Below are 20,665 nucleotides of genomic sequence, written 5' to 3'. Positions count from 1 at the left end.
AAACCCCGCGACACGTGACCAAGAAACAGCCTAGGTTTAAGTTCGCATGACCAGGCATGACGTCCTGGGAATGACTCGGGGCATGGGTTTTCAAATAGCATGGACGCCGATGTAGTCGACACGACCAGAGACACCGTTATCAGGCTGAGAGTCCTCGCCGGCAGTGCCAATGGGCTCCGTGTCTCTGTGTGCTACGCGAAGATTTCAGAATCAGTGCACATAAACAAAACATTTCATTGTCTGTGTTTGCATATTTTACATGTTTCTTCCTTCAGCTCCACTTTTAAATAACGCTCTCTGAGGGCATCACAAAGAAAACTTTCAGTTCTAGTGCGTACTTGCGTTTCAGAAAATTCGACGCCGCTGATGACTTCGGATATCCACAGTGAAATGCCGCCGCCAATGTTTACTCTGGCTGGAAGCAAGCACTTGCCGTTGCCATATTATAGTTTACATCTGCTATACCTAATCCCATCACATCCATTAAAGGCCCCTGCCATAGGAGAGGTCAGAGGGAAATCAGCGTTGAAAAGTTGCATTTGCGGAATGATATTCGAACGATAACTGCTCTTGTAGCCTTCTAAATTAATTTTCGAGCAACGCAGTTCCTGCGCTCAACCCTCTGCGCATAAAATGCCCTCGTTTCACCCGGTCGTTGTAATTTGTAATCGATTCGCGTGGCCCGTGGCCTACTTTTCATCGTCGCATTCAAGCAGTTTTGTCACCGTTAGCCACTTGCACCCTCTGTCCCACTGGGGCACGTATAGGGGTGCTAATTCTACATTCTAATGAGAACGGGCTGCCATGCACGTCCACGAGAGCTGCCTGCTAAGCACCCCCTACAAAACAAAGGCACATACATATGCGCACAAGCGTACGCGCTCTCGTTTGCACTTATCTGAGAGTGAAAGAACGAGGCACTCCGATATGTCGGGGAGCACGAGCCTCTCACGTGCATCTTGAGGAACAAGGCATTCTGTGCGTACTGTCGCGCTTAATATGACTTGCAACGTGGGAGTGCGTGACACGACGAGTCCAAAGATCGCCCGTGTCTTCCACATGACCTTATGTCCGAAATTAAACGCTGTTATCTCACTCTGGGATGACGCATAATGAGGCAATATCATCTAGTTATATGAATGAGGGCAAGTTGAAGCCATGCGCGATCTTTGAGCTCGTGGGGCCAACCGCTCCGATGTTATTAGGCGATTGAGCGCGACCGTACTTGTAGGTTTGAGTGACCCAATTCGAAGCACTTGACTGAAAAGTATAAAGTGTCCCACGTAAATTAGAACAGTGGCAATAGGACGGGAAAACAAAAGTAGCGCATGACGTTGTTGTGCTTGTTTTTCTTTGTTCATCGCTACGGATATTTCGTGGTAACGTCCATTCCTTTTGACATATTAGTAAGCATTCTCAACACCGCAAGAAGTGCTGTGAGAAGAAATGATAACTGCTGATGGTCTTCAGCCCCTGTCCGATCACAGAATTTGCCCGACCATGTCTGTCTTGCGCCGTTATCCATGTTGAAGCCAAACGAACTTGCCCGAACTTCAGTTTTGATAAAATTCTGTAGCGTAATTACGCTTCTTTTATTAAAGAGTCACCATCAAATGAGGCTGGAAACAACGTCAGTTACTTATAGTGACAGGAGGAAGGAAAGTAAAACTGGCTACAGCAAAGGACAAAACAAAAAAGACGCTAATGCGGAAGCTATTCCCGGAAAAAAAAATGGTCAAATTAAGTCGGAACGCACAACCAAAAGAAAAACTTTCCGAGCTCTAAGATTACCCTGCCAGCATATATAAGGCTTCTTCAGGAATTTCATTAGACTTCGTGAAAACAAATCTGTTCCAAGACTCGCTGCAATTTTAATAGTCTTGAGAGTGCACGGCTCGTCATTTATCTATGACACCGTGAAGCATCTCAGGTTTGGTCAATTTTTGCAATTATCTTTTCTAACCTACCGAGTCGTACTTTATTCCACTTTCTATGCAGGTACTTTTGTATCCATCTTTTCTTGAACCCTCGATTACTCCTGACGACCTCATCAAAAACCTACGAAGAGAGGGACCAAAACACTGCCCCCCATAAGCCGAGTTCACGGCGGATAACGCCAGCGAAAGACACCTCGTATGTAGACTAGCCCCCGTATTTTTTCCGCAGCGTGACCTGATAGGATAACGCGATGCCCATCGATAAAGCGCACCACATATAGGAATACAGTATACAAGGGCGATGCAAAGTTGTAAAGGATTAGTGAAGTATAATTAGTACCTAATTAGTATTCGCGTTGTCAGGAAGAATTGGTGTTTTGTTCGTCACAATTGATAATTATACGTTCAAAATTATGCGTACTTAATGAGTCAAGCTTAATTAGTGCGCCGTCACTCGACCCCGACCAGTACCTAATAAGTCAAAATAGACGCAATTGCGACCGATGGTTACCGAGTATCGGACCATTCTAAAGCATTTCTTTTTACGTCTGCTCGCCTCCATGCGTCCATTTGAAATAACATCACGGCAAGCTATTATTGTCGCCGTTGTAGGAAGATCGTTTTGGCGAGTCTGCATAAAGGTCAACCGAGTTCTAGCTTTCTCGAGAGGGTACCTGCGGCCAGCACGGTTTACATAATTATCTCGCTTGTTCCTTTGTGTGTGCGCCGTATTTCATTTAGCCAAAACTGTAGTAAAGGAAATACGCTTACTCGTCACAATCGCGACGCGGCAAACTTTCTCACTTAGGAATCTTGAAACGTTAGAAAAATATCTGAACCACTAAGGTCGTTATGTGTGTTTCGCAAAATGATGCCGAGAACGGTTGATATAACTAAAAGAAAAAAAACACACACCTATGTATGTAATGGCCATACGATAACGTTTCTACAAACAAAACATGGCAACGAGAGCATTTAACGTTTTCTTTATTTTATCTTCAACTTGAAATTTAATAAACATAGCCTTATGTCTCTCGATTGTTTTACCATCTATTATTCGCAAATTTATTGCTCTTTTACACACTATAACTTCAAGGAGTGGCTCGCTCTCAAGAAGAAACTCGTTTTAATGGTAGTTTGGTCTAGCTCGTCAAACTGCGATACAAATCAAGTTCTATAATTTTCATTAAGAGAAAACGTGCCATTTTGTATTAGCTAAAATACAAAAGTTTCTCCAGAAATGCTGACTAAAAGTTCTCATCTCGTGCACTGCCCTGAATGCTAACAACTGCAATTGGCGCTTCTTTTATTTATTTTCTTAAGGCCGCTGCAAGCTGTCAATACCATTAAAATTTTTCATAAAATCAAGAGTAGCAAACTTGAAAACGAAATGTAACTGTGCGGAATGCGTTTACGTGCACATTGTTCTGCAGCGAACGAAGTAGGCTCAAGACTTAAGTTTCTATTCTGCCAAATTAGTTGTTCTGGAGGAACCTCCATGTCCACTCACCTTGTCTCTACTTTTCAATAAAAGGCGTCATAAAAAGTGGTTATAATGATAATCCCGACTACACTGTAAACGTGGTAACCGATAAATGTGATTTTGTGCACCGATAGTAAGGGTTACCAAGTTTAGAATTTATGCACTCAAAGCTAACGTAACCGTTACTTTATAGGTGCACAAAATCACATTTCGCGGTTAACACGTTTAGAGTGCACGATCCATTTGCGCAGGCAGGAGACCTGTTTAACATTTTTCAGCCCAAAGACATGTTCTCCTACAGGATAGGGTCGTCGCCCTCAGCCGTGCAGGAGGCAACCTGTTTTCACGTCCCACCACACACGATTCGTCACACTGAATCTGCTGCATGGACCACTTGGTTCGTTCTCCTCCTGACCTCCCACTACCAGTCTTGACCAAAACGACGTGGACGGCATCGAAACGAGACGAGAATCGCCGCCGCCGTTTCCTGTCGCGCAGTTGGGCGCGCCCGAACGTGATGAAACCATGAGGCGAAAGCCAAGCACCCGGCGTCTGACAAATGGACGTGCCGTTCCATCCTTACGCGAGCAGCTTCTAACAGCACGTTGGCGTCGTCCCTGCCTGCTGCGGATGAGCCCGGCTTTCGTGTACAGGCTTGCTCTCCTTACTTCTTCCGAAAAGCGTCCATCCCTTCCTTCCGTTAACACCCCACCGTCGAAGAAATCTCGTCGTCGACAGCAGCGTTGTCCGCGACGGGTCGGTGAGACCGCAACGTGGCGCCGCATTGGTTCCACGGTTGATGAATGGAGGAGCTGTGGGAGGTCAACACAATGGCTACTGCTAACGTTGCCGCCGAAGCATTGTGCCCCGCAGCCCGGCCGGGTGTGATGAAGTACCTGGGACGGCCCCCTCGGCCGGGAAACCTTCCGGTAGCCGCGCCACACTTGCTGCTTTCGTTTGCTTCATCCTGGAGGATGACAGCGCTGAACTCTTTCTCACTTGCTTTGATAAACTATTTTAGCGATGCGTTTCGGTGCTGCCTTATTGGAGTTGCTAACTTTCCCATTTTGTATATTTAACAGCTAAACGAACAGTGCTACGGTAGACACGTACGCATGAAAACGGCTGAGTAGGTGCATTCGACATTTCATGACCTTTTTAATTTTACGTCGCGACATACAAAAATACGAGAACACTCTTTTAAAAGCCCAAGATGGCAGCGCCCATGAAATTTTACGGTCCTGGATGAGATGATGTCGGGATGTGTTCTTTATCTTTATTTCAATATATCAGAAAGAAAAGCAGGCCGCAGCGGCTGCATTTTCGATGGACGCGAGAATGTTTGAGGCCCGTGTACTTAGATTTAGGTGCACGTTAAAGAACCCCTGGTGGTCGAAATTTCCGGAGCCCTTTACTACGGCGTCTCTCATAATTATATCGTAGTTTTGGGACGTTAAACCCCAGATATTATCAGAGAGAAAAGCAAATAGGTGCGCTAGGCTCGAAGCCGCGTCAGAAGGTAATGGCATGGACACCTCGCTAATGCGTACAATGTCGATCTTAATGATCATATGTGAGTATTACTAACCATTATTGAAAGCTGAAGCAAGCTGCCGACCATTTGTGACTGTTTTAATGCGTTTTACTACATCTCAATATTGCTTAAAATATCGCGAAAAATACATCACTTACAAAATGTGAGAACATTGGTAAAGCAGATGTCCAATTCCTAAATGGTTAAAGTATAGGTCAGTGTTACACGGCACTGAAACTTGTCGAGAGCTATCGGGAATTATATTGTCTTATATTTTTTTATGGGCAAGGGTGTTTTTCCTTCAGTGTTCGAATTAGAGAGAGGCTGATAGATCGGTAGTATCAGTACGATTTATTTAAAAAACTAATTCTTAAACATTACGCGTTTTAATGAATTATGCGACAGTTTTGATATGGTTGTTTCCTATTTTGTCTTGTAAAGTCATACTACTGTTCGGAAGATGATACTCAAGTTTTTTTTATGTCTTCGTCTGTTTTGCGATTCGCCAGACTTAATAAGAAAAGCATAGAAGATCTCAATTCAATTATAATGTTTGCAGTCGGTAAATATGTTTTTTTTTACGCGCAGAGTTACGTTTAGCATGGAGAGATTACGCATGAGCGAACTAGATAAGACGGTAAGGAATATGCATCAAATATAGTGATATTCTCGGCCACTTGGAAACTTACAAGTCAAGTAGAACATCTGTTTCTTTCATTTCTCGCCCGCAACAAGCGAAAATTTCTTTTCGGGTTGTGAATGTTGGCTGCATCAGCATGCATAATGAACAAGGATAGCGTTGTGCGCTTTACAAAAGCTGGGAAATGCACCCCTTTTCACGATTCCCTTCCTGTTTCCGAAAGTACCGCCGCAGTGAAAGGAAGCACGATGTTTTCCTCGTAGCAATATTTGTAATTAAACCTGTCGTTTTCTGTCTTCATGTGGCGCCCGTTGCGTCGCTTGTTGCGAACATCAGGGCTCGCTAAAAACACGCTTCTTTAAAAATGTTATGTTGAAGATGCCTCGTATAAACTCACTCAATGGAGTCTTTTTAAGCACTGCAATAATAAACGAATATATGTTCGTACGTTTATAGATAGTGACAGCGCAGCACGAGGGGTCGTTGAACTCTCTTCTTGGTTAACGCTGGCTCTCTGGGAAAAAGGATGACTTCAAACGTGCATTATGCAAGACGACAATTTTGCAAGCTGGGTCACTGAGTCGTAAAACGACTCAGCGATCGTTTTTACCTCTCAAGAGTCCCTTCTTTATCCTCGCTGATTTTTCCTGTTACTCTACGAATACATAATCGGCTATAAGTAACCAACATACATGCATGCGTTGGGCTGGCTGTGCCAGACCGATCATTTAAGCTACACACAGTCGTAAAATAAATTTGTCAAAGCGTTCGTTCACTGTATAGTTGTCAGTTGGTAATCATCATCCTTCACGAATAAGATAGGTAAGGTTTGACTTAACGTCGCTGTGTAGGCTAGGCTAAAAAGCACGAATGTATCATAATTGTTAGCACAGAAGGCGAGAAGTTGCATGTGCGCGCATGACATATTTACACGCTTTTTGGGCCGAGCTTATATTCCGATGTTACCGATCCAGACGTTTTTTAAGATTATTGGACACCGGGCTTCATGGTATTTTGGTATTTTGAGGTTTCATCTCACAAAGTAAATGTCGATAACACATACACTATGAAAGCTGGAGCAACTTCTAGCTCTCATTAAGTTATTTGTTTTAAAATATATTCGTCTTGCATTAACCAAATGCGGGAGTCTCATCATCAGAGCGGGATGATTCCAAGAGATGAGTTCGTTGTTGTCATCTTAGCGTGATAGTGCCAAAATAATAATAATTTCAAAATTAACGTAATACATGATATTTTCCTTGTGTACAGTAGCAATATTCAGAAGTAGTTATGTATCTTTCCATTTATAAATGCATTATGTTCTGCTCCAGTAAAGACAAAAACTATCCCCGGCGCCGAGAGACAAACTTGTTAGAGATTCAGTTGGAATTATTTGCTTGCTCAAGCAAAAAGCGTAGCGATTGCATTTATTTACAGTTGTGTCTTGTTAAAGAAATTAAGGAGTATTTGAGATTAAATCTTAGGGTTTGTGCTTCACGTTATGACACCATCGCTGGTGTGCAACAACGAAAGGGCCTGTTTGAGTACGGTCCTAAAGGTGGGGCATAAGTCTGCTGAATGAGCTTTAGCGCGAATTAAAGACTATTCAATCAAACTTTCATGCAGGAAATGAGGCTGATAATATACCCGCTGGATTGTCAACGTTGAATTTATCCGTTTTGTTCCTCTCAGTATGTTTCTATAAGCAACAACATTTTTGCAGCACAGATAAGAGGATGTGATACCGTCGCAGAAAATTGGGCCAGGAGGTCCTTCGAGTGATTCAATGACACCTTTCATGACTGACGTCAGTATTCCTACCCCCTCAGAATGCTGAGTAGTTTTCAGAGACAAGATACACATTCTTCAACATCTTCTATTACTTTATTTCCCAAATTCCCGCACCCCCGAGGACAGCGGACCAAGTGTAGACGTCTCATACTGTTAGTCGGAGAACCTTACCTACGAAAGCCGGCGGTGTTTTCAGGCTAATGCCCCCAGCTTTACTGTAGCTTCGCAGTACCCAGGCGGCACGACTTTGCACCGGGGTGTTTAATGCGTAATACCGCATCACAATTAGTCACCCTTTCCTTATTTTATTTTGGTGTTTTCATTACGTAGCCTCTGGCGGGAATCGTTGCTGAGCATAATACCCTAGCTCTCTCCAGTTGTTCCAAGCCGTCGGAAACACGTAGTGGAAATTGCAATGCTGTGGTGCACGTGTGCTTCGGCGTATGCTTTTCGCGCCGGCATGCTGGTCCTCCTTTGCAAAAGAGGAGTCTAAATCTTCCAAATTAGGCAACCAATTGCTATTACGGACCTTTATCGCGAAGTCATCTAAAGCCAGAGCAAGTTTTATTTTCCACCTGGGACGAGGACAATAACTTAATCGAGCAGAGGAGTTTGGAGCACGCAGGCTCCCAGGCCTCCGCACAACCCCGTTGTGCTCAAGCGTCCATTTAGTGGTGGTCCATGACGCTCACAGCCCGGTCGGCAGCCATCGTCTGCGCAACCGGGTCCTCTGAACGCAGTAGGGTCTCCGAATCCTCCCAAGTCATTAGGTGCTCTAGCCCCGCGGGGGAGACTCCGCCGGGAAGACTCCTGGTCGCTCAGAGATTATGGCTTTGCGCTCCTGTCTTGTGTATTTGATCCCAGCCACGGTGATCCCGTTTAAATGGGATCAACATTAAATACTACAGATTTTGTATGCAAATTTAGCTGCACGTTTTTAAAAAAATATACCTAGTTGATAAAATTAGCCAAGGGCCATTCACTACGGCGTCTTCTAGCACGGCCGAGCTGCGTTGAAATGTTAAACATTGTGAAGCATTCTTACCTGCTGGAGAGTCTACACAGATCAACCAAAGCACGTCAGAATTTTTCTCAAATTCAGTGTATCTGCGCACGTGTAGCAGGTCTGGCCGTAATAGTGTACCGAATATGCATCCTGTTTTGCTGAGGTTTTTGATTTACCATATCGGTGACTTACACCATATAGCTTCAAATTATACAGAACAGCGTTGGAATGACATGCCCGAAAACAACATGATCAACGCGGTGTGTTGCTGAAGTAGCAACGTGGAGGTTTTATGTCAAAATGTTGAATATACCCCTATTGAAAATTTATCCACCATGTGGGATGGTGGATTCCACCATCCACCATTATGGTGGATTATGGTGCTGGAAGATGGTGGCACATGATGTATGCTGGATACTGGCGTATGATGGATGCTGGGAATAGCGGAGCGTAAAACGGCTCTACAGCGTCGGGACCATCGTGATTAGCTGTTACACATAAATAATTGTATAGAAGGCGATGTAGAAAGCATTAGTACAAAAAAAGAAAAAAAAAAAGCCGTATGCAAAAAAAAAAAAAAAAAAAACTGCCGCCACCGGGAGTCGAACGTGCGACCTTCGGATCTCGAGCCGAGTACTTTACCACTACGCTACGCTGACAGTTGCTTCGAGTTCTGCAAAATGACTAGTCAACATACGAATACACCGTTTGGCTTCAGCTTTGTGTCTCATACTGGGCACAGACGCGATTTTCACATCGTACTAAAATTTGCATAGTTATTAAACGCGAACAAACTGCTGCCGGTAACGAATGGCACGTCGATAATGGTAACAGCGCTAACTTTCTTGTAGAATTCACAACGTAACTCCAAAAAAAGTGTCAAGTGGACCGACGAGCGGGTATAGTGAACCGAATGTTACAGCTAAGTTTAATTGCCGTTTCTCGCTTTTTCCAAAGGGCGACATGTGCAGAGGCTTTATGTCGACTCAAATCTCATTCGATAAATACGCGCGTACAGTTGATTGAGTATTGTGATGCTGTTTTCGCGCAACCTACCGTGCCAGCGCACTGATCTGACGCTGTATCATTAGCTACAACTGCAGAACAGCTCGGCCAAACGCAAGTGCAGTGCGCGGGGAAAATATGCCATCATATTGGTTCAGTAAGGCGTTCGAATTCACAAGTCTATGTTCTCGCATACGTGTCAGAGAAGCGCCGGCGAGTGCGACCGGCGGCGGTTGGTGAGCGGAGGCGTTTGCTGGAAGCGCGTCGCATCTATGCTGATCGCTTCTTGTGCGGACACCGTACACAAGAAAAACGCTTCATTTAGGTTAGCCGATGCCACAGCTGTGCTGTAAAGTCATTCGTACTCATCGGAATCGTGTATCCTGAAACCCAGAAGTGCCGATAACACGTAGACGGACTCGGTCGGTAAGCTATGCCTAACATTTGGTGGCAGTCATGGTGGTAGAATATGATGGTGGAAGTGATACTTGGTCGGGCTTATCTCGACGCAGGCCGAAGGTAAAAGTTTGTGCATTTTAGCTTCGCACGCATTTTCACTGTTACCTTAAAGTGCCGCTGAGGTAAGTGAGTGTGCAAGAATTGCCAGAGTTGCGTTTCTAACGTGACGGTATCAAGCGGCGGCTGTTTTCTGGTCTACCCGCTGGAAGGGCTCATTTACTTCTCGGCAACTGCGCGCCGATGTAACACAGCTACTGTCGCTGTTCACACCGACACTTCTAGACTTGTAAACATCACAATGGAGCAGCACATCGCGTATGTAAACCTGATAAGTACGTGCGTAAAATGTAAACATTCACGGCTGCTGTGCTCCACAAATCTTGAGGCGGTTACGCCGCATGAATAAAAAAAAAGCGTGCTGAAAAGCTTAATGATCGGCGTTGGCTTCTTTGAACTGTAAACATATTTTTCTACACATTGAACAGCAAAACATTAGAAGTGACAGTGATTTCACATAATGTCACGTGCACTTCCATCATGCCACCGTCATCCAGCTTGTTCACCAAGCCATCCACCGAAACACGTTTTGCTCGCCACCATCAGCCAGCATTTTCCCCTTAACACCAAAAAAAGCTCGCCACCACCATGTGCCACCATTTTTCCACTTTCGCCATCATCAGCCAGCATTTTCCACTTAACACCAAAAAAAGCTCGCCACCACCACCACCATCTGCCACCATTTTTCCACTCTCGCCACCATCAGCCAGCATTTTCCACTTAACACCAAAAAAAGCTCGCCACCACCACCACCATCTGCCACCATTTTTTCCACTCTCGCCATCATCAGCCATTATGACCACCACAGTTTCCACCACATCCACTATTGTTTCCACCTTGTCCACCAAGAATTCCAGCATCCACCAACCCACGATTTTCAATAGGGACGCGTTAATATTTTCGTGATTTTTGGTTACACCATGCGTAGTGAAGAACAGGCGTGAAATCAAATACGGGTGCATATTCAGGCAACTTTCATCGAGCCTGGCCCGTTACTTCCCGCGCTACTGCCCATTTCATTTTTGGGCTGTGTTGTTTCGTTCCCCATATCACTTTGGAAGAACTTCAGAAAAGAGGGTACTTTCCGTCCTGTTCAGCTACGCCAGAACACCAGCCAAGTTTTATCTTTACTATAAAGGGAAACAATGCTTCACTATGGCCAGCATCGCTTTTTTATGCACAACCCCATTCTACCCGTAACGCAGAGCATGCAAACAGCGCCTGCCTTGTTTAGAACTCTGGTCCTTTCGCCCTCGCGTGAAGCAACAACGGCGGAATCGAAGATACGCTGTTGAAGGTACCCATCAAGCAGCTGTTTTTTCTCTTTATTATCTCGTCATTAAATTTGTTCCAATGTTCTGAGTTTCCAGCTGCGAACGTGAGTGCGAGATTTAACAACTAACTAGACAGCCATAACTACTTCATAGCACGGCTACAATTATAAGAGGGTGCAAGAGAATCGACAACTGGGCTAGTTGGTTGAAATGCATGGTTTGACTTGCGGTATGGTATAAGAGGGTGTCTTCACTGATGGTTGGCAAACATTGTCTTCATATCCCTAAAGATTTATAGGAAAAAGTTACATCGAACGCACTACTGGCATACTGATAAATCTTCCCGGCCAGGGCTGTACTCACATCACGTTCATCATTCCAGGAGGTACTCAGATTGAAGACATCGCCTTGTGCAAAGACAACACATATTGAAAAAAAAAATCTCTCGATACGCGTCGTGTAGTACACAAACCAGCAACACGCGGCGATACCTTGCAAGTTGGATGCGAAAAAGTACTATCTCACAAAGAACAGTGCTTCTCTCTGGTGCAAAAGACATACGCTCGCCTAGGTAAAAATGAAAAATGAACAAATCATTGACGTTTCGAGCCCTATACGGGTCCCTTGACCACAATGAAGAAGGTAGCATGGGCATGCGCCTATTTATGCGTCAGGTGGCGCAGCGTGTGGGTGTATACCTCTGGCAGATTGTCCTTTGTCCTGTTTATCACGTTGTTATTCTATTGGATGTAAAATGATTCTAAAAGCAGAGGGAAAGATAAATACTTTTCCGTTGGGATGATAGCCGCCGCGTCCCAGTCAATGTTATGGCCAGTTTGATTGTTATGTTCCGCCAAGGGGTTCGCAGTTGTGTGGTTCTTGACGAGGTCATTCAGATGCTGCTTCAAAGTCCGTTTGAACTTCCGCTCTTTTGAGCACCAGTATGTTCCCTTGCCAGACAAGTGTTCGTCAAACGCTTGATTATATTGGCGCTTTTCTCTCCTCGATGTAAACACTGACGCCTCTCTTTTTTTTTTCTCTCATTACAGCTCTAGCAATCGCGCTCTTGGTTTAGATAGGACTATGCATAGCTGCCGAAGAAAGCGTATCGCGCACTTTCCATGGGTGCCTCATTTTGTCACAAGCAGGCGCGCTTCGTTGCACTCCTTTTATGCTTAGTACCGTGATTCTGCACTTTATCAGAGTCATACTTTGGAAGTATAGGACGTAAAACGAGAGAAAAATGGTAGGCGCCTGGCTCTTCCAGGCGCGGTCCATACAATCAGGCGTAAAAAATAAATACCTCGCTGACCCTAGGCATCAACACAAAAAAAGGTAGACGTGCAGATGGGATGTTAGCTTGGCAGCTCATATATTTCTTTCATCTCTCTTCTCGTTTATTTTTTGCCTTTTCTTCCCTGCTTTTCTAAATAACTATGCTTTTCTCGTTATACTTCCCTCGTCTTCCATAGCCACTAATGTAACCAAGTGAAGTCATTACGCTCACGTGATCGATGAACACTTTTTTTTATTCTTCGAGGCCATCCGGCCATTATTTACTCTCTTTCTTCTCTTCGCGTAGACTCTCAAGGATGGGATCGTTTTTGTAGAACAAGAAATAAACGAAGTTAGAGCACCCTCACATTTATAAAGTGAAGGCACAGTTATCTCAGAGAACAAGATTTATGCGATGATACCTAACATTCTTTTTGCGTTTTTATGCGGTGCACGAGCGATACAGTTTCACCTTTGTTGGCATAGGCGTGCGCACAGGGGGGGGGGGGCAGGGGGGGGCGGCCGCCCCCCCTAATCATCTAAGAGGGGGGCGCAAAATCCGACCCGCACATTGACCCTTCTAGTCACCTAAGAGGGGGGGGGGCGCAAAATCTTCCCCATACATTGACTTAGTAGGGTGGGGGGGCGCTGCGATGAACCTTTGCCCCCCCTAATGGGGAACCCTGCGCACGCCTATGTTTGTTGGTGTCATCGGCGTGACAGCACTCGATGTGATAGCGGAAGAATTTATTTCGCTGTGCTGCTGCTTCCGAGGTTGCGGGTTCAATTCCTCCTACGTGGGCTGCGGTTCGACAGGGGCTTCAAGCTAAAACGATCATGTACCGTGCATTAGGTGCGCGTTAGTGATCCGAACCCGGTCAAATTTAATCCGGAGTCCTATATTCTGGTATGTGTAGTAATCAGGTTCTGCTTCTGACACAGAGTTCCAGACTGTAAAATTTTCAGATTATCAAATGTGCTACTGCACATTTAATATGAAGTACATTACATTTGTTTGTTGTAGAGCACGTGCTTCATGCAGGCCTCCATGCGCTGTTTCTTTCTGTTGTTCAGTTTCATGCAAGAGCTATCGCTGGCGAGTTTGGTTTTACGAATTTGCCCCTGTGTGTTTGCACCCATTCTACAAATATATCTTTCATATTTCAAGCACCGATCAGTTCATTTTTTCATCTTGTTTAGATCCGACGACCTCATATTGTCAGACGCTTTCTACGTTCCTTGCTAGTTTAACATCTATTACAGTGTGTTGAGACGAGACTTTTTTTTTTCCATCCGGCCATAGAGATGTCTCATGCTGTTGCGAAAATTGTGCACTCGTAGGCACTTGCATTTATGCTCTCGCGGTAGAAGGATAGCATATATTTACATTAAAATTGATACAACAGCTTTAGCTTTTCGGTCTTATTCCGTGGCTTTCGATCCCAGGCTCAACTCATGCGACATGCTTGTTCTTTTGAAGATGTAAGGCAATGCTGCCAAAAATGAACATTTCTGAAGGCCTGCATGACATTGGAATACTACTTTTATTGGTTGCAGGTTGATAGCAACACCCACTCTTTATTTGCTCTAAACTTTCTTTTCTTTTTTTTCCTTTTTTAAAGAGTGAAAGCTGCTGTGAGATCACAACGGCAGCCGTTTTTCGCGCCATGGTTGCCCGCCGCCGCCGTCGCCACCGGTGTCTGTAACCGCTATCAAGTGAAATAAGCGAAAAAAACGAAATAAGAAGAAATATTCAGGATGCAACGGGGGTTCGAACCTGGGTCCTCTGCGTGGAGCCTAGTATTCTAGCACACTCTAAGAAAAAAATAGAGTCAAAAGAGGGTCATGGAACCGTGACTCTCTTCGGGTATTCCTTTGACCCCTTTTGGAAGATACAGGCAGAGAAAAAAGAGCTAGCATCTCGGAAGGAGTCACTGGACACTCCTGAAGCGCGTTTCGATTGGCTTCTGTGATGAAAGAGCCGCCGTATACGCCATACATATCGCGCGCTTGCCCTTTGGCGCCGTTGTGGCGCGTTGCTCGCCGACGGAGACGGGGTTGGCGCCGGGGTGGCGCGCCGCTTCTGCCTTCTCTCTCAGTCATCTCAGTCTCCTCGTCTATTGGAATGCGTTGCGTGATTGCGTTGGTTGCGCGGGTTTCGTGTCTTGAAGTTTCATAAGTTTCATGTTCATGCGCGTCTTCGGTGATGTTGACGCCGGCTCCGTGCACGAAGTGACGCTTGGAGGGCGGAATATTCATGGAGCTGCGGATACGGACTGGGGCGCCAGTTAACGGTGAGTGTACCGCTTTCGTAGGCACTAATTATACAGCTTTAGCTGGCCGTCTGCAGCAGCTCTGCGGAAGTTATCTGCCAGCCATTTCCAACAGCAGCCTGTGTCCGCGGGGCTGTTGCGGATGCCCAACTAAAGCTGTCAGTTAACGAGTTGCCACCGTTATGCGCGTTGCTGTACAAGCTCCCATAAAGTGAGCGATGCAAACAATTATCAAGGGTCATTTCTTGCTGATCGCACGTTGTGTCTGCACTACTGAAGGTGCAAGATGTCGTTTTGAGATGGCCTTTAGTCTACTTCATAACATTTCCATCGACCTTGAGTTTGCTGCGTGCTTTCGCGCGTGGGAACGTGAAAAAAAAAATAAGCCTGTGTACAGAACGCTCACACGTACGATAGATAATGGTTATTGTTGGCTTAAAGACGGTAGCTTGAGGTGCAGATACAGTACGGTGGCTTCCAGAACGTACGCGGTAGTCATTCAAGTTGGACGCGCCTCGCCGGTAAGGCGAAAAAGCTAGAGACTTTCGACGGCGCCCGTTGCGGCCACCGCCGTGCACATTTTAGGGGCGAAGCTCCTTAAACCGGCACCCGTTCGTCCCTCGTAGTCGTAGTGCGTAACCAGTCGTAACGCTAGTACCAGATCTTGACCTCGAAGGTGGTGCCGGTGGGAGATTTTTCCTGTGCGTTGTTGAACAATAAAAAATTCGCAGCGTGCGCGTTAACTAAAAGCCGAATTCTTCTGTCTCTCATTCCCCATTAGCAGCCATTGGCATGTTCCAGTAGGAAACGTTAGTAGAAGTAGAAGTGTAAGTGTTAGCTAAAAGCCGACTTCTTCTGTCTCTCATTCCCATTAGCAGCCATTGTTTACCTCCAAGGTAGTGCCTGGTGAGATTTCTCCTGTGCGTGATTAAACAATAAAAATTTTGTTCAAAACGCCGTTGATTGATGAAATAAACAAACGAAAGACGCCAGATGTTTTCTAAAAGCAAAACGAAAGAACGCCAGATGTTTCTAAAGCAAAACGAAAAGACGCCAGCTGCTTAACGAAAGACGCGAGATGTTTTCTAAAGCAATGGTTTTCTAAACAATGAAAATTCACAGCGTACATGTAAAATTAAAGTGAGCTCCAAGTCGTCATAACTCTCATCGAACCTTTAGTATAAACGCGCCCGATCTCACGTCGGTGATGATGTACTGGGCAGAATTCACGGAAGATTCACGGTTTACCGATGAACCTCCGCAGCTTCGCCCACTCATCATCATTCACTCCGTGGATATGCTGTGATTTTTTCCTTCGTTACTGTTTGCTGTTTTCATGTTTGCCAACATCTGCGATGACGCTATAACAGAATCAAGTGAGTGTACGTGATTGTGGGAGTTATTTGTGCTAATTCTAGCATATGAAATGTCTGATATCGACGTAGACGGCGTGCTCACGCGCTGGGTGTCGTTCGGGCCCTCGTACTCGCATGTGTTTATCTGAGTATGGGTTACGTTTGTAAAACATGCGGTCAGTAACCGCTCACGGCGTACCCCTGACTGCCGGAGGATGTGCTTCGGTGTCGGGGTAAGCCGGCGCAAAACCGTGTTTATTCTGAAACCAAATTTTGAATCAATTTCTCAGAAAAGAAGTGCTTTCATTCGTGTATAGCCAGTGCCTATTGCGAGACGAGGTTCCCGCTGCCTTTTACGTCAAAATTTGTTTTCGTTGCGAAATTTGAACTAAACACTCGTGGCAGATGTGTGTACAATAACGGTGTGTTGTACAAAGGGTGGTTTTAAATACAAATAATGTGTGTGTTTTGGTTATTCCCAGAATCCCGGATCACTTCTCCCGCCTTTTCACTCTAGTTGACAGCCACACTCGGGGAAACGAAGGTGCCGCTCTGGTCTGGCGCCTCACCGCTCGTGATGGGAAATTAACAGCGGCGTTCGCCCTGTCAGCGAGGCAGTCGGTCCTACATTTCTTTTGGTTGGACAAGACGACCTAGGAAAAGAGCTGAGTGGCACCCACGCAAAGGAGCCTAAACCAATTTCGTTTGTTGTTTAAAAGAGGCTCACATCATCTTGTGCTGCAAGTTTGTCGCCAAGTGACGTGTTACAAAAGGTACTATTTGCAAGTTGTGTTTTACACGATAACGGCAAAAAACTTGGTTCCTTACCATACGTGTTTGTATTTGTTGTTTTGTTGTGAGCCTTCATTGTGTCTATTTGAACCACGTATTTTGTAGGTTTCGCAAACCTTTACTGCAATTTCATTTTCTCATCGTAATATCACGTTCTGCTTTTTAGATACCGTTTTTCATGGTCCTCACGCTGAACAGGAGCGACAACCTAGCAAGCCACATCAGCCGTCACCACTTTTTGATTTATTCTTAATCATAAGGAATAAAGATTGAAACATGATGCCTATTTCTGCAGTTTATTTTGCACTATATGGCACTATGCACACCAGTCACACATTTTAGTTGGCTATACTCATAGAAGCATGTAAATGAGGAATACCCAAACTTCTTAATTGGAAATCAAAGACCATCTTTTCGCGCTTTCTGTATAACTTTGCTGGAAAATATGTGTTGTTTTGATGAGTTTTATTAAAATAATGCTAAAACTGAACTATTCTTTTTTTTGCAGTCGCTGGGCAGAACGGCAAGTGTTATTGGACTTACTTAAAATGAATACTCCACAATTAACAACAGTAGTCGCGCAAAAGCAGAGCAAGGGTCGAATGAATAGCTTCAAATACTTGTGGAGTCGCTTGACGCTTCGGTGTGGGTCACATGACCCCCGTAGGAGTGTTACCGGCAAGAGTCGTCTGACTCCCTATAAGTGGCAACGTGATCCTTCGGATGAGAGTCTTTCCACTCTTTCTAGAGGGTCAGAGGACTCTCTTAGAGCGAGCCGACCCTGACCCACCAAGAGAGTCACCGTGACTATTTAAAGAGAGTCCTATACGTGGCAAGACAGAACTCTCCTTAAAGAGTGACGCATACTCTTCTTTTTCTTATAGTGCACAGAGCCATGCCAGTGCTTGAAACTAATTCTTCATCACCAGGCACAGCATCAACAAAGTCCACATCACGCCTTGCAGATGTGGAGCGGGTACCACGATTTTCCGCAGTATGACGAAAAATGGCATAGTGGCGGCTTCCCTACTTCATAAAAATTATGATGATTTATAGCGTTGTGGGTACTTCGCAAGTGTATTTGTATTAGTTGCCAAGGAATCCATAAGGCCCCCATGATCCATTTCCTCAGGACCTCAATAAAGTTATTTCCCTCTCTCTCTCTCTCTCCCTCTTTCTCACGTAACATATGTTATAAAGCGTGGTAGGAGAGTGAAACAACGAGAGGGCGTCACACAATGCACATTACGTAAGTAGTGGGTCGTTTAAAGCTTCCAATCCATTACAAAGGGCTCAGCCTTAAATCTGCATCGTCATCAGCCGCCGCATCAACAAAGTGCTCATGTCTTACGGACGTGTAGCGGATACTTCGCTTCTCCGCAAAATGTCGAATAGTGGCGTAGTGGGTGCTTCCCAACGTCACAAAAGTTATGATTTACGGCGTAGTGGGCTCCTTGCATGTGTACTTGTATTGGTAGCCCCAAGAGTGTTTACAACGGGCTCGAGAAATTCCGCTCTTCCAGCTTTCGCTTTCACTGTGCTGTGCTTTCCGCTCAGGCCTGGGTTCTTTCTATTGCATGTTGCAGTAAAAGCGCTTATCCCAGGGATCAGTTATACTTCATTATACTGTATATTACTGCTAGCACGGACCATATAGGCAGGGCGTTACTTCCGTGTTCTTAAATAATAGCTTGTTTTCTTCTTAAGTAGTTTAGACATAAGAAAGCAAACAAGAATTCTGATGTGTCATAAAAAATAATTTTAATGTGACGTCAAATAAAACTGTATATTCGAAGAGCAAATGCGGGGGCAATCGGGAATGGCAAAATTATGGTGCATGCGGCTTTTTTTTTTCAGAAGTCAGTTCAGTCTGGTCGTTTTTAAACGATTGTCGTATGTATGGAGGTTTTTGTTCGTTGTTTTTGTTGAGTCCTCAAATCCTGCTTCTTTCCTTCTGCGCCTTCCTGAATCAATTATTGAAGAGCTTTACTTTAATACTTGAGTGCCTGATTGCAGAAACTTTTCTCATCGGCTAGTGTACGCGCATATCTTCGACAGTCTTGAACTGTTGCTTTCTGTCTTGCACTCTGCATTAACCTCTCCGCATGTACGGTAGCAAACTGGACAAAATATATGGAACCTTCCAGACTCGTATTTATTCCCTCTGTTTTACACTCTCAATCTCCCCTGCATTCGGCGCAGTCTCATACGTCGATTAATTCGCAAATGCCGGCTGCAACTGAATGAGAGAATGCAACCTCTCTGTGAATGCAAGTCAAACGAATTTCATTCACGCAGGGGTCTTTCGCATTCATCTCATCTGGGGGTACCTACATGCGCAGGAAACTCGGAAAACGGGGCGGGGGGCTGCTGGGCAGGGGCGTAGTGTTGTCGGCAGTATTCGCCATCTTGAAGAGACAAACGGTAGATCCATGTCCATCCATCTGCTGTAGAGAGAGATAAGATTCTTTAATGAAATGCCCGGAGAGATTAGCCTGGTTTGTCGCCTGGCTTGCTACTCCAGGTGTCGGGTGATTATGGTATATACAATGATCACATATACACCCTATATACACACAAAAAGTACATAGAGTCACAAACTCACATATTTACATAAAAAGAGTCCTTCACAAGCTTTGGTTAAGCTGAGTTTTCCTCAAGAACGCCAACAGCGCTTTTGTGCTGCGCATCGCACAGCTGCTGTCTTGCCACGGGCCGAGAAGGTGCCGCAGCTACAAGCTCTAGCAGCGTTGCAAATGAAGTGCTGCCTTCAGAATCTGTCGTTCGGCGTCGTAGCGGGAACAGTCGCAGAGTACGTGCTGTAGGTCTTCCCGAGTGTTACCTGTGGTGCACGTGGGTGAGTCCGAGTGCCTGATCTTGTACTTGAAGTATTTCGTGTAGGCAACGTCGAGTCTCAGCCGGTGAATGCAAGGTTCATCTTGTCTGGTTAGTCCCTGTGGCATAGGAAAGCTACACGCCGGGTCTATTCTGTGCAGCGGTCCGTGCTGGTTATTTGCATCGCTCCATATTGTTCTCTGCAGATTCCGCACGAAGGCAGATACCAAAATCGCTGCGTCTTTTCTTGAGAAAGGAATTTCGATTCTCTCAGATGCTGTCTCATGCGCAGCTCTAGCAGCGGAGTCAGCTTGAACATTCCCTTCGATGCCGCAGTGAGCGGGCAGCCACTGCAGTACTACATCGTGATGTAGTTCATGAGCATTATTGCCTAGGCGCCTGATGTCTAGGACTAGTTGGTCTTGCGTACGTGGAGATTTCAGGGACTGCAGTGCGACTCGTGAGTCGGAGAATATCCCCCAAGAGTCGGGTCATACAGTTCAGCCCCACTTTATAAACTGAATTTGCGTGCTAAATACTGTACAACGGAAATGGGGGGTGGGGGGTGAAGTTGAAGGCGGAAGCCAATCAGGCGGGGTGGCACCGGGATGAGACTGGTGAGACTACTTCAGGCGAGAGGCAGACATGCGCGAATCACACAAGGCTGGCCGAAATTGCGGCCGCAGTCTCTCGCTCTCTTCTTCACGGCGATGTTGGATATCTGCAGATTCTTCGAAGTTGAATGAACTGAGTATGTCACCATAGTATATCTCCATGAAAAAAGAGAAAATATTTGCCAATCGGGCCGCCGCGGTAACGACTGCCGTCCTAAACAATGCAAACTGTAGATAGCCCTCAATGTGCTCTATATTCATCCGCCGGTTTTTATCCTAAACACTTATTCTCAGCTATGCCGAGGCTGCGACCACTTTCTGCATAAACATGGAAA

Source organism: Rhipicephalus sanguineus, chromosome 3, assembly GCF_013339695.2.
Source record: "Rhipicephalus sanguineus isolate Rsan-2018 chromosome 3, BIME_Rsan_1.4, whole genome shotgun sequence".
In the NCBI taxonomy this organism is placed as follows: domain Eukaryota; kingdom Metazoa; phylum Arthropoda; class Arachnida; order Ixodida; family Ixodidae; genus Rhipicephalus; species Rhipicephalus sanguineus.
Note: the sequence above shows the minus strand (reverse complement) of the source record.